Source organism: Castor canadensis, chromosome 2 (genome assembly GCF_047511655.1).
Source record: "Castor canadensis chromosome 2, mCasCan1.hap1v2, whole genome shotgun sequence".
Classification (NCBI taxonomy): domain Eukaryota; kingdom Metazoa; phylum Chordata; class Mammalia; order Rodentia; family Castoridae; genus Castor; species Castor canadensis.
This window is the reverse complement of record NC_133387.1, coordinates 34,994,850-35,008,644: the sequence shown is the minus strand read 5'-3', so window position 1 is coordinate 35,008,644 and position 13,795 is coordinate 34,994,850. Positions and strand designations below refer to the sequence as shown.

General features: G+C 35.9%; 1 long non-coding RNA gene across 3 annotated transcripts in view; it reads left to right on the top strand.

Annotated features, from left to right (window-relative positions):
- The window catches only part of LOC141420025 (uncharacterized), a 211,840-nt gene extending 199,360 nt beyond the window's left edge, over positions 1–12,480 (top strand). For all 3 annotated transcript variants that reach the window (XR_012444748.1, XR_012444742.1, XR_012444736.1), the window contains 2 exons: positions 5,891–6,000; positions 8,710–12,480. This is a non-coding gene — a long non-coding RNA (uncharacterized lncRNA). The remainder of the gene's footprint in view (positions 1–5,890; positions 6,001–8,709) is intronic.
- Positions 12,481–13,795: the final 1,315 nt, after the last annotated feature.

Here is a 13,795-nt window from a genome sequence, read left to right as displayed (position 1 = left end):
TAAAAATAACTCTATCAAAGTAACAAAGAGGGCTTGCATGGCCAGAAGGAAGACCTCTTTAGAGGCATGGATGGGGACTCTTGATGAAGTAGACTTTTGTTCCCCTATATATCCTGTGAGCCTATATGCTTTCTATGAAAGGAGAAGGAGAGAGAGCATCTGGAGGCTTTTGCTCTGGTAAGGGGCAAAAACAGAGACCTGAGGTTTTTGCCTTTTAACTGTTTTTTTTTCTTTTCTGGAGGGCAGGCTGTGGAACCTGTTTAACCAATTTATCTAATGCTTGACAAAGACAGTTAAGCCTAAATTGAAGACTAGCACTTTCTGATGCCTGTAGGGGTTTTCCCCAAACTCCCTGAAGAAAGAAGCTCACTGCTATTTATAGCAAAGGCGGGTGGGGGGGAATGATGACACGGGGTGGGGACACTCATTCTCAACTGCTTGGGAAAAGGGAAGGAGAGGCTGAGTGTTGGGGAAAAAGAGAGTTTCCAGGCTCAATGCATGAAGGATTATTGATCTTCCCTGCTGTCCAGGTCGATCATGCCCAAAGGCAGTACTGGAGCACTGGAAGCAAGAGGTGACCTCCACTCTCGGGCCATGGAAACCATGAAGATAGCATGAGAGATCTGATTGCCTGTTTGCCACAGACATGGCTGGGGAGGTCCAAGACTTAGCCACCTTTAGGGCCTCAGGGCGGGTCAGGAAGTTGCATCTCCAGCCTTTGGGTGACACTGGGGAGTGCCCTGGCCAGAACACCTTTTGTGGCTTCAAGACAAACTTTCCTTTCCATCGGCTGTTTTCGGATCTCCCCTTAAGCTGGTCAGATCTTGAAAGAGAGTGTTAGCATTTAAGGAGAGGAAAAAAGAAAAAGCCTTGGTGCACTGAAGTCGAGTTCCACCCACATAGCATTGGCAGTGCAGTACAAACCCCTGCCTGGCCTCTGGGTTTCCTCAGATTGCCTGCCATACAGCTGTAGTGGGCTTGGACCTTTTCCTCAGTTTCCCAAGGAAGAAACCCTCCTTAACAAGACAGAGAGAGAGAGAAAAGGTTGACCTGAGAGTTCCACCATAGCTAGGCCGTGGTGGGGGGTCTCTCCTGGAAAATAGACTCCACTGGAGTGCTGGACGCTCATGGTCACACTCCTAGGCAGTCTTTCCCAGTTTGGCACAACCTATACCGACCTCAGGTGATGGCTGGTCCCTTTGTGGTCACCAAATATGATGCATGGATGACACGTGCAGGAATTTTAGATGGTCAGGGTTCTTGAGCTTGCTCCGAGAATGAAAGCACAGACAGACTCTAACCACAGAGGTTGGAAAGATTTTATTTGCAGAGAATTTAGTTGGAGAAAAGAGAAGAGAAAGACTGCATATTGGAGAATGCTGGGGGACCCGGAAACCGGTGATCACGTGGGTCAGGGTGGGGATTGGGTTTTATAGCCTATTTTGCATTGCCTGAGGGTGGAGAAGCCTTTCAGATGCAAATAGGTGTTTCCTAGGGAGGAGAAGTGTCTCCTTGACCACTTATTGCCTTTTGGGACCTCCCGGCAGTCCTTCATGATGAAATAATAGATCTTATATATTCTTAAGCTAGTTTTTCACTCAATTGTATCATCTCTCATAACTGTAGTATATTATAATAAACAGGATATTGGCATCAACATATACCTTCAACTTTATTCAGATTTGCAAGTTTAACATGCACAGAAATGTGTGCATAGGAGTGCAATATTTAGTTCTATGCAAATTATCATATGCAATGGTCACCAACACAGTCAAGATACAAATACAACTACCAACAGAAACCCTCTGTCTATCCTTTGTATCCCAAACCATTTCCTTCTTTTCCACACTTCTCTATCCACTCACAGCAGCTAATCTGTCTTCCATTTCTAAACTTTTGTTATTTCAAACCTACTATATAGTAGAATCCTACATTATACAATCTTTTGACAGGTTATTTTTTCAGATCAGTATCATTCTCTTGAGGTCCGTCCAGGTTTGCATGCCTCGATGGTGTGGTTGTATTGCTAAGTGTTAGCCCATAGGCTGTGTATGCCACATTCTATTTAACAATTTGCTACTTAGAGGGCATTGATTTGTCACAAGTTTGCAGTTTATTACAAATAAAGTTGTGAACATTTCCATAGGGATTTTGTTTGAATATATGTTTTCACTTTGCTGTGATACTTGGAGCTTTTTCCCTCCAGTATTGCAATTGCTGGGTCGTGTGTGACGAGCATGTCTGTTATGGCAATAAAACTTTTTACACTCTTCGAGGGTAGCTGTTCCATTTTACTTAAGCATCAGTAATACATGAGTTGTCCTCTGCATTCTAGACAAAATTTTGTATTAATGTTATTTTTATTTTACTTATTTTGATTTCTATTGTAATTTGCATTCCACATGGCTTATTTGCCTTCTTATATCTTTTTCAGTGAGATGTGTGATATTGTTTTTTCTCATTTTCTAATTGGATTGTTTATAGCACTTACTCACTGCTGACTTTTATAGTTAAGCCTTCCACCACCTTATTTTACTTCCTTGATGTTTCATTGAGGTTCAGCTCTCTTTTGTATCCCAATGACACCTTGGAGGTAGTTCAGCAGAGTATCACCCAGCTCTACTTCATAGTGCCTCATTCCATCTATTGATTCCAGTTCAGTGTGGATGCTTAGGTCCCCACAGGGCCCTATTATTAGGGATGAGAGTGTTGGAACTGGAGTGCTCACTAGCCTTGTTTTACATCACCTCATTCCACTGTTTTGCAGCTGAATATGTATGTAAGTTCAGCTTTCTTCCTGGGTTCTGTTGACACAAGGATATTGAATGCTAACTATTCCAGATTCTCATTACCATGTTTAGTCACCTCACTGTAGGCAGGGATGGAGACTCATCTCCCTGCTGGGCCCTGTGTTGTTATTTAGATGTACTGTTAATGCCACTGCATGATTCCTGCAGGTGTGGGAAGGAAGATTTTTTTCCTGCTCGGTTCCTCTGATACAACTAGGCAGGGGAAGCATAGCTCCACTTGCCTCTCTCTGCAGAGAGAGATAAGCTCACAATAGTTTATTGGTTTTTCCTCCTGAAACAAGGAGTTAGGAGTGTGAGGATAAAGACAGGAATTGGGGCTAGTTAATTTCTTTTGGTGTTGGCTAGAGTAGGACAAGTTGCTAAGAAGGGTTTCTACAGCTACTTCACTCTTTTCCCTTAGAAGACTTTCCTTGGTGCTTTTTTAAAAATGTGTTTTATCTGTGTCTGTTGAGGTTCTGGGTTGGAGACTTCAGCAGCACTTTGTCATCTTGGATATACAGGAGGCAGTTTGCTGTCATGACCTTCCTCATGTCCCTGTGGTCTCCAGGTAGCCTGGCTACTTCTGTCCTTCATTCTTAGCCTTTTTATGTTTGCTTAGAGTGTTTTGTCTGGGTCTTTTTAATAAAAGGAAGGAGCAACTGGGAAGAATAGGGCTGTTTATTTTCTTGTGGCAGAAACTGGGAGTCTGTAACAATTTACTTTTCACCCATGGTGTTTTCAAGAACATAATTAAGTGGAAAAGATTTCTATCTTATACACAAGGTAATATTTCCTGAGAAAGTTAACATCTTTCCTCTAGTTTTCTTGACAAAACTTCTGTTTGGAAAAATCGACTAGATTTAAACTTTTTTAAAAACTGAATCCAACATGTATTTCTGTTGCTCAGGATGGTATAATGGGCTTCTGGTTTACACTCTGACAATTCTGATGTACACCAATGCTCTAGTGCTGGTATAGTGGTTATTTTTCCCTGGAGAAAGTTTTCATACATGGACACTAGTTTTCCAGACATATGTTTCTTTTCTGTCATACATAAGTATGACATAAATATTTAAATGAGTGAAATATTTTAGATAAATTTGATTCAAAACTTACACATGCCTTCTACTTAGCATTGTGAAAGTGTGAAGGTCAGGTAGTGAATGGACTGTAAGTCTTTGGGGCTTTAACTTTTGAATGCAGACCTAAAAAATCACAGCAGTTCTGGTATGGTGCTGGCTATAATTGGGCAAGTGTCCCCATGGCACATTTATCAAAACTAAGAAATTAACATTAGTACAATACAGTTAGCCATGCTACAGACTTTAGTCAGGTTTTTTGTTTTCCCACTAATGTGTTTTATCTTTCTAGATGTAATCAAGAATATGTGACATTCAGTCTACTGAAGAGATATTTTCTCAGTCTACCTTTATTCTTTATAACCCTGTACTCATTAAAAATACTGATTTTTTACTATGTATATACTCATTAAAAGTACATATTTTGTACTATGTTCTCATTAACCATAGCTTTCTAAGTTAATGAGAATACTGTAATATTGAATATTCTAAAAGAAATAATTAAAAAAATTTTTAAACTAACCATCCCAAAAATGTATTGTGGAAGTTCTAAGAAAAGTCTTAATTATTCTATGTAAATTTCTTAGAATATTATCCAATATAGATTATAAATAATTTTAAACATTCTTTTTCCTTTTTTTCATGAGGTACTTTTAACTGTTTCTTTTAAAATAAATGTGTAGGCACCATGTGCTGTATGTAGTAGCAGAAGATGCACTAGGTACCAAAGGGTTCAGGATACTAGTAAGGACACAAAATTAAATATTACAAAATTTTTGACCTCAGGGAATTAAAATTTTATTATGAAATAAGTATATGTAAACACAAATGAAAAATGAGACACAGAAGAGTTTCATAGCAAGTAAAGACTCTAAGGCTGTGTAATTAAAAGCGTATCTGTGTTTAAGGACTAAGAAGGCTTGAAGAAATAAAGTTCACACATAAAAAAGAGAGAGCATTCATTTGTGTGGAAAAAAATGATTAAACCATGTGTGGTTTTAACAAAGTGTTCCAGGGCATTCGGTAAAATTGCACTGGAAATGTACTTTGGACTGGGTCATTTTGTCCTTACACACAATTCTGAGAAAAGTAACTGCTAATTGCTTCAGAGTACAGGGGAATTAAGATATATAAAACATGATTAAACAGTAAATGTTCATTGCAAAATGGTGTTAGGACAAGAGATACCTCAAATTCACAGTCTTAATGAAGAGCACGATGTATTTTCAAAATAATAGCTACCTCAAGAATTTCAAATCTTTCAAAATATGTTATTCTTAAGGGTTTTGAGGAAGGAGGAATATATTCTTTGAATAAATATCTCACTGGCTAAAATAATATGAAACAACTAATCTCATTGGCTCCCTCATTTTACCAAAGAATACATCAAGCTTAAAATCATACCAGTAATTAGGAGGAAGACAATAATTCTGACGCCTACTCTCTCATGAGAGCTCATCAATGAAGAACTGATCAAGGAAATGTGCTAGTCCAACTTTAATATGACACTGACTAATACAGGAAAGAAAGGAAAGGACAATAAAAGGGTCTGAGTAGGTAAATCTGTCCTGTGAACAAACAGAAGCCTACAACAGTGAAGGTTTTTTCTAAAACTGTTTTTTGTTTTATGAAACATGAGTATATGCAAAGTTATGAATAAACCATTCACCTAAAGATCCTTAAATAAAAATCATGATTTTTAATAAATCAAAAATTGAAAATAGTGCTCTGATTCCAGATAGATTTTTAGTATTTTAAAAAATAATTTTAAATTTATAAAAAAGTTTTAAAGAAAGTACACAATCGTTCTATGTGTTTAATAGAGATTCCTTCAAAGCTAGAATCTTATAAAACAATGGTACATTTATGAAAACTATGTGGCATTTGATCATGGTGTCTCTTGAGTCTGCTGGAGTCAATTTCTTACTTTATCGGTTTTTTTTAGAACTTTGTACTCAGTAAAACTACTGACCAAATATTTTTAACTGTGATCCTCAATTTGGGTTTGTTTTATGCTTTCAGAGTTTTGGACTGGAATAATGAATTTTGAGGATGAATAGAGCAGTGGTGATATGCTTTTGTCATATTATCAAGTAAGGCAGTTCCTGATAGCTCATCATTTACCACTAGAGGTATGCCTCAGTTTGATGTGTCTTTTAAAAGTTCATGTGTCATAAATGTAATTCCTAAATTTATATGTGGGTGGTATTTGGAGGTGAGGCCTTTGGGAGAACTTTAGGAGCAGATGAAGTTATACGTGTGGGGCCTTCAAGATAGCATTAGTGGTCTTATAATAAGAGAGTGGGGTACATTGTAGCATTTACAAAGGTTCTTACAATGTATCAAATATATCATACTTGATGTCACCCCCTCCACTGCTCTCATTCACCCCTGCTTCCTTCGATCCTGAACAGTTTTAACAGGTATCATTTTTGCATTTACATGCATATGTATACATTATTTGCACCATAATTATCCTCCTACCCCTTTCCCTATTACCCCCCACTCCAGGTGTCAACAAACCACCCATCCCTTCCCACCTCTGGACAGAACCTGTTCCACCCTCTTGTTTTCTGATTTTGTAGAAGAAAAAACATAAAAGATATGAAAAACCTGGCATTTTTGCTAGTTTGAGGTAAAGATAGCTATACAGAGAGATTCCTTGTGTCGTTTCCATGCATATGTATGTTACAGCCCAGATTGGTTCATCTCTACCAGTCCTCTTCACTCCTCCCTAGTCCCCTTCCCATAGTGGCCTTGGCCAGTTTAAGATTACTGTATTTGTCTTCTATAGTGAGTACATCAACCACATTCAAGTTTTTGGGTTTTTTTCCCTTGCCCTCTCTCTCCCATGTGCAGTCTTCCCTTAGTGTGACCCATGTCTAATAATAGACCTTAAAACTTGAAGCTAGTACAGGAAAGAGTAGGGAATGCAATAAGCATAGGCAAGGACTTCCTCTGTAGAACTTAAGCAGCTCAGCAGCGAAGAGTTTCAGCAAAGTAAACAGCTTCAGCAAAGTAGTAGGATATAAAGTCAACTTACAAAAATCAGTAGCCTTTCTATACATTGACAATGAACAGATTGAGAAAGAATATAGGAAAACAATTCCATTTACAACAGTCTCAAAAAAATCAAGTACCTAGGAATAACCTTAACAAAGGATGTAAATGAGCTCTATAAGGAAAACTACAAACCACTGAAGAAAGAAATTGAAGATTACAGAAGATGGAACTATCTCCCATGCTCGTAGATTGGCAGAATTAACATAGTAAAAATGGCTGTACTACCAAAAGCAATCTACATGTTCAACACAATTCCCATCAAAATCCCAATGACATTCATCACAGAGATTGAAAAATCAGCCCTACAGTTCATTTGGAAACACAAAAGACCATGTATAGCCAAGGCAATACCCGGCAAAAAGAGCAATGAGGGAGGTATCACAATACCCGACTTCAAACTACAGTACAGAGTCATACCAATAAAAAAAACATGGTACTGGCACAAAAACAGGTATGAAGACCAGTGGAACAGAATAGAGGATCCAGATATGAATTCATGTAGCTATGTCCACCTAATTTTTGACAAAGGCACCAAAAACATATGATGGAGAAAAGACAGCCTCTTCAACAAATGTTGCTGGGAAAACTGAATATCTGCCTGCAGAAAACTGAAACTAGATCCATACAAGTATCAACTCAAAGTGAATTAAGGATCTTAATATCAGATCTGAAATACTGCTGTACAGGAAACAGCAAGGAATACACTGGAAGGAATAGGCATAGGCAATGACTTTCCCAGCGTAACACAAGTGGCTCAGCAACTCAGAGAAAGGATTGACAAATGGGAAGACATGAAATTAAAGAGCTTCTGCACAGCAAAAGAAATGGTCTCCAAACTGGAGAGACCAACCACAGAATGACTGAAAATCTTTGTTAGCTATATATCAGACAAGAGACTGATAATCAGAATCTACAGGGAGCTTTAAAAACCAAACTCCCACCAAATCAAAGATCCAATAAAGAAGTGGGCAACTGAAGTGAACAGAACTTTTTCAAAGGAAGAAGTCCAAATGGCTAAGAAACACATGAAAAAATGCTCACCATCCTTGGCCATAAAAGAAATGCAAAGTACAACCACACTAAGATTCTACCTCACTCCTGTTAGAATAGCTACCATCAAGAACACCACCACCAACAAATGTTGGCAAGGAGAAGGGGAAAAAGGAACCCTCATACACTGCTGGTAGGAATGTAAACTAGTACAACTTCTATGGAAAAGTTTCTTAAAAACTAGAAATAGATCTGCCATAAGATCCACCAATACCACTCTTAAAGACATACCTGAAGGAATGTGACTCAGGTGACTACAAAGGCACCTGCACAGCCATGTTTGTTGCAGCACTATTCACAATAGCTAAGCTATGGAAACAGACAGGATGTCCCACTACCAACAAATGGATTATACACAATGGAGTTTTATTCAGCCACAAAGAAAAAATGAAATTTTGTCATTCTCAGGTAAATTGATGGAACTGGAGAACATCATCTTAAGTTGAGTTAGTCAGGTTCAGAAGGCCAAAAATCACATGTTCTCCCTTGTATGCAGATTATAGACCTCAAACAAATCCAGATCTAAAATCTCTAAGAAGTTTTGTCTTATTTATTAGAAAATTAAATTCAGTAAGATTATGGTGCTAGGTGTGGTCATTGCTACATGAGTGTTATTGTTTTTAGGATTTTTCATCAAGGTTAGGAAATGTATGTATGTGTACTAATGCATGCATATACATATAGACACATGTATTTATCTTTCTACATCTGTCTGTTTACATTTGCAGAGGGAACACCTGGTGCTGATGTCTGGAGAAGAGCATTTCAGTCCATGTAATTTCCACTCCACTTCTTGTTTCAATCTCTTAGGACCTGTATGAATTGCCAAATGGTCTTAGGTATTGCTATAAAATCATATCATTTTAAGAAATTTCAGTTCTTCACACCATTGTGTAATTTATCACGTACCAATTTTGCTATTATGTTTCTTTTGTTAATTTTACTCTGTGTAGTCTGAAAGTCCTCTGGAAGGAATTTGCAAGAAAGTTGAGTTGCATGCAACTAATTTAGTTAAAAAGAACGAAAATAAAAGAAAAGGAAGACTAAGATATATAAGAGAGAAATTTCAGATCATATTGGGCTTTAATTGCTTTTTTAAGGTAATTTGGCTCTCACCGTGAAAGATGCTAGAAGACTTCAGAGACGTTTCAACAGATGGGTGGCATGGTCCCAGCTATTTCATTTAAATGAAAGGCACTGGCTGACATGTTAAGAAGAGACTGCACAGACACATTTAGAAAGTAAGAAATGGCAGTGCCTTGACTAGGAAGGTTAACAAGATGAACCAATGGAAAGCCATGTTGATGGTGCACTGCTGTAATCTTAGCACTCAGAAGTCTAAGGCAGGAGGACCGCAAGTTCCAGGGCAGCTTGAGGACATGGTGAATGAGACCCTGTCTCAAAAACAAAGAACAATAACAAAAAAGAAACTGCGGAAATGATAAAGGACAGAAAGTGTCGAATCGTCTGTACAGAGTAAGCTCATGATACAGAAGGAAGTGAAGGAAAAATAAAAAAGAAGAATATCTAAGGGACATAAAGATTGGAGGCAGCATGAAATACCCAGTGTTTGCACACAGATAAGTTGTGCAAATGGAGAACTGGAAGGAGAAAAAGTAGGACAAAATTTTCTGTGAGAATACTAAAATTAGGCAGGAAAAATTCAGCATGACTACCATTTCATAAAATCTGCACACTTTAATTAAAATTGATGGGCACTCTTGCCCATTAACATGGCTCCAGTCAGGCCCATCTGTCAGGGTGGCACGACTGCTATCTAAAAGAATTATGCCAGATTCACAGGCCACAGGTGCCAACCCAAAATAGTTTTAAAGATTTCTTTGAACAGGTAAAAATATAACAGAAATAGTACAGTTGTCTCTGTAACATTTCACAGTGAGTTTGGTAAAACTTTATAATTCTAAGAAAAATTTTAAACCATGTACAGTTAAGACTAGAATTTTAAACTCTCAGGAACTGTAGAAATTGCTAAAAGTTCTTAGTTTTTTCCACTAATCCACATAACTTTAACAAATACTAATTTTGTATAATGTGACATATAAAAATATCTTCATTTAATGTTTTTTTTTTCTAATTTGCCTCTCTATAGTGTGTACATCATTTAAATCCTGTGGTTTTCACTAGATCTAAATAAAAAAGTCAAGAAGTTCCTTCTCTTTCCAACCTGTTCAAAATAATGTTCCATTTTAGAGAACTCTCTAATGCAAACAGAAAGCTAATTATAGGAATTTCATGGTATTTATGGTAAATCTGGTGATTAAAAACAAATGGGTGTTTTGGGGGTTAATATTGTATTGTAATGTTATGTAAACCAAATTTCCATTCCTATAACTTTTCTATCATATTTTGGGAAATGAGGTTGCCCTATGCCCCTTCTTAAATTATCACTTGTAAATATTTCTTCTTGCCTCATCTACTGTTCTTAACATTTCTCTGGAAACTTTGTCAAGTCACGGCAGTTCTCTGCTAATTGCCCTTCCTATGACATTGCTGAAATTACTTAGAACTCAAAGACAGAATGATGTACAGGCAGCCTTATTTACCTTTATTAATCCATCTTTCATTTTCCCCAAACAATATCAACAGAGAGAACTATGTTCACCAATAATTTTTACTGAAGTTCTCAAAATGTGATGACTAAAAATGTGATAAATGAGACTTAAAAGTGAATGCTAAAAGTCCAAAGGAAAAGAATCACTCCCACCTTATGGAGTTATCACTTTGCACATATCCCTGTGGGACAACTCAGCTCCTAACCTTGCCATGGTTCTCTTTCCATGTTTGCTTTTCTTCTTGTACTGATTTGCCTTGGCTGACATCCACAGGAGTCTTTCTCTAGATCCACCTTAAATTTTCTTCAGAAATCTGAAAGGCATGAGATTCTCTTATCATAGTTAAGTGTTTCAATTTAAAAAAATACTGGCCAAGCATTGGTTGTGCACACCTGGAATCCTTGCTACTCAGGAAGCAGAGATCAGGAGGATTGCAGTTTGAAGCCAGCACCAGCAAATAGTTGATGAAACCCGGTGTCAAAAAAACCCATCAAAAAAAAAGGGCTGGTGGGGTTGCTGAAGATACAGCCTTTAGTTCAAACCCCAATACTGCAAAAAAAAAATTCTATCCAAGTTGGTTTTTTACTGGTCATGTCAACCAAAATAGGTTAAGTTGTGGTCTGATACTCTATTATCCTTAGTGATTTCATTCATTGGAAATGAAAATATTGCTTCATTACTTCATTTACATTTACTATTGTTAGTTATTTCTGGAACAGACACATACACACTCCAATACTCACACAAACAAAAATAAAAGCAATATAGTCTAAATTCATATTGATGATATAGGTATGTGACAATATTTATGCATGTAGCCTCCAAACGATTCTCACTTTGAATTATTTTTTCAGTGCAGCTTCATGGTCCCCTTGTACTTACAGATATGCATTATGAGGTGCCTTTAAAAATACTTGCAAATTGTAATATCTAATCTAAAACAATAAAACTTAGCTTTTGATATTTTGTTACCTAAAGGATTAAAGTTGAAAGATATGCCCATTTTAAATGAATGTTTCATAACAATTTATTAAAAACCAGATGTCACATATTATCATAAATTTTTCATTTAAGAACATGAATTATTACACTGAATATTTTCCCATTTTCTTTCAATTTATTTTTAAAGAAAGAGAAATTTATACACTTAGAGTACAATTTCAAAAAAAATAGTATGTTTGTTATTATAGTAACTTATTATTTGCCAATACAGATTATTTTGTATAAATCTATTAGTTTGGGATTTTTTTCCCAGAATTGTATCTTTGTTTCCATATCCATATGTGAGGTCATAGAAAATATATGCATTGTTGTGTTATATGTGGATATGAATATGTACACAACCAACTGTGTGTATATGTATGCATAGGGTAAGCATGTTTATCATGCTATACGTATTGCTCTGATTGTTTTTCCATTTCAATAATATTGCTTGATAGGACAGAGACATTAGTACATATTATTCTCCTCAAGCTTTTAAACTACTAAATAATATTTCATTTTATAATCCAAAATAACTTATTTAGTTTTATTCCTATTAAAATCATTTATTTATTTGCAAATTTCACAGTTACATCATCCTATATGTATCCCTTTGTCTGATGTGGTTCTCCAAAAATGAAATTGCTGAATTACATTTGATTGAAAATATTTCAAATTGTCCTAAAATGTTTCAGATTTGAAGCCCCACCTACTATTTTGCTGTCCTTTCACTGATATTCAGTATTATCAGACATTAAAATCTTTCTCTTTCATCTGTGAAAATGGTATCTGATGCACTGGTTTTTATCCCATTGATGCAGTTGTATTTGCCTTTATCTATTAGATATTTATATTTAATAATCTGTGAATTTATCTTCACTATTTTTTCTGTTGAGATTTTCTTTTTTATCAATGTGCATGAATTATTACTTTGATATTTATTATATGGGAAAGTATATTTTCTGATTTTGTTGGCTGCCTTAAATTAATTTTATTTCATACAAGTTTTTAAATATAGATGCATTCAAATATGTAACACATTCTCTTATGTCTTTAATAAATCTTGTTTAACAAAAGTTTTGCTACTTCAATGGTATGAATACATTTTCTTAATGAAATAATCTTTCTTAGATCACTATTTGAGAATAAATTTGAAAGTTAATGTGGATTTGTAACAGAATCCATACACAATCTGACATATTTTAGAGGACATCCTATCATTTTTTGTCAGAGGAGTCAAGTGTGAGCAAGGTAGAGTGCAGTTAAGAGACTGTAGACTAGACAAGGTTAGTTTTTCAAGTGTCTATTAGACCTCTGAATGGAGATGTTGAGTATGCTGGTGGAAAACTGAGTTGAGGACAAGCTTAGTGGGTGATGTTCAAATATATTTGAGATTCTATGCACTTAGCCTTAAAATAGACAAAATAAAACCAAAAGTGTAGTGCTTACTTATATTTTTAGTTCTATAAATTGCCATTTTCTTTTAAAACATTATGTAATACTTGAGTCATAATCCTCATGACCTCTGACTGCATATGTAATCTTGCCCAGCAATTTATCATAATGAATGATTTAAAACAACTTCAAGAGTAAGGCACAGGCACATAGCATTTTATTACATCTTTACCTATATTCCTAAATCCTGAACCACAATAGTACTATGAAGAAGTAAACTAAAACCCAGCACATGAAATGAATTGTTGTAGTTACTACCACTGAGAAATCAGTGTATAGATAAGTCTGTTCAAATATAATCTATTAATTGGTCTCCTAATGTATCTACAGTATCATCTCCTTTTCATTTGGATAATCCTTATAATTATATGTCATGTTAAAAATAAGAGTCTTGAATCTCCTATTGTCCTTCAGCTACCAACCTATGTCTATAGCCTTCTTTACAACAAACCTCTTTCAAGGAGTTCTTTATCTTCTTTGTTTTTTTTTCCCCTTTCTTCCTGAATATATATCTGTTGTATTCATGTGTCATACTAAAGGGATATTGCAGCAAACATGACAGTCCTTTAAATGTGAAAATAAATGACTATCTAGGGTTTATCAACAAGATTATTTGTCCTGGCCATCTTGATTAATGTTTTTTCTCTTTACTGAATATGTTAGCACTAAACTTAATTCTGTCATTAGAAAAGTGAAAGATCACAATAATCACATGCACTTTTCACCCAATTAATCATTTCTAATCTTTACAGACCTCAGGTAAAAATAGAAGTGGCCAAACTATTCCAATAACACTTGAACTGTT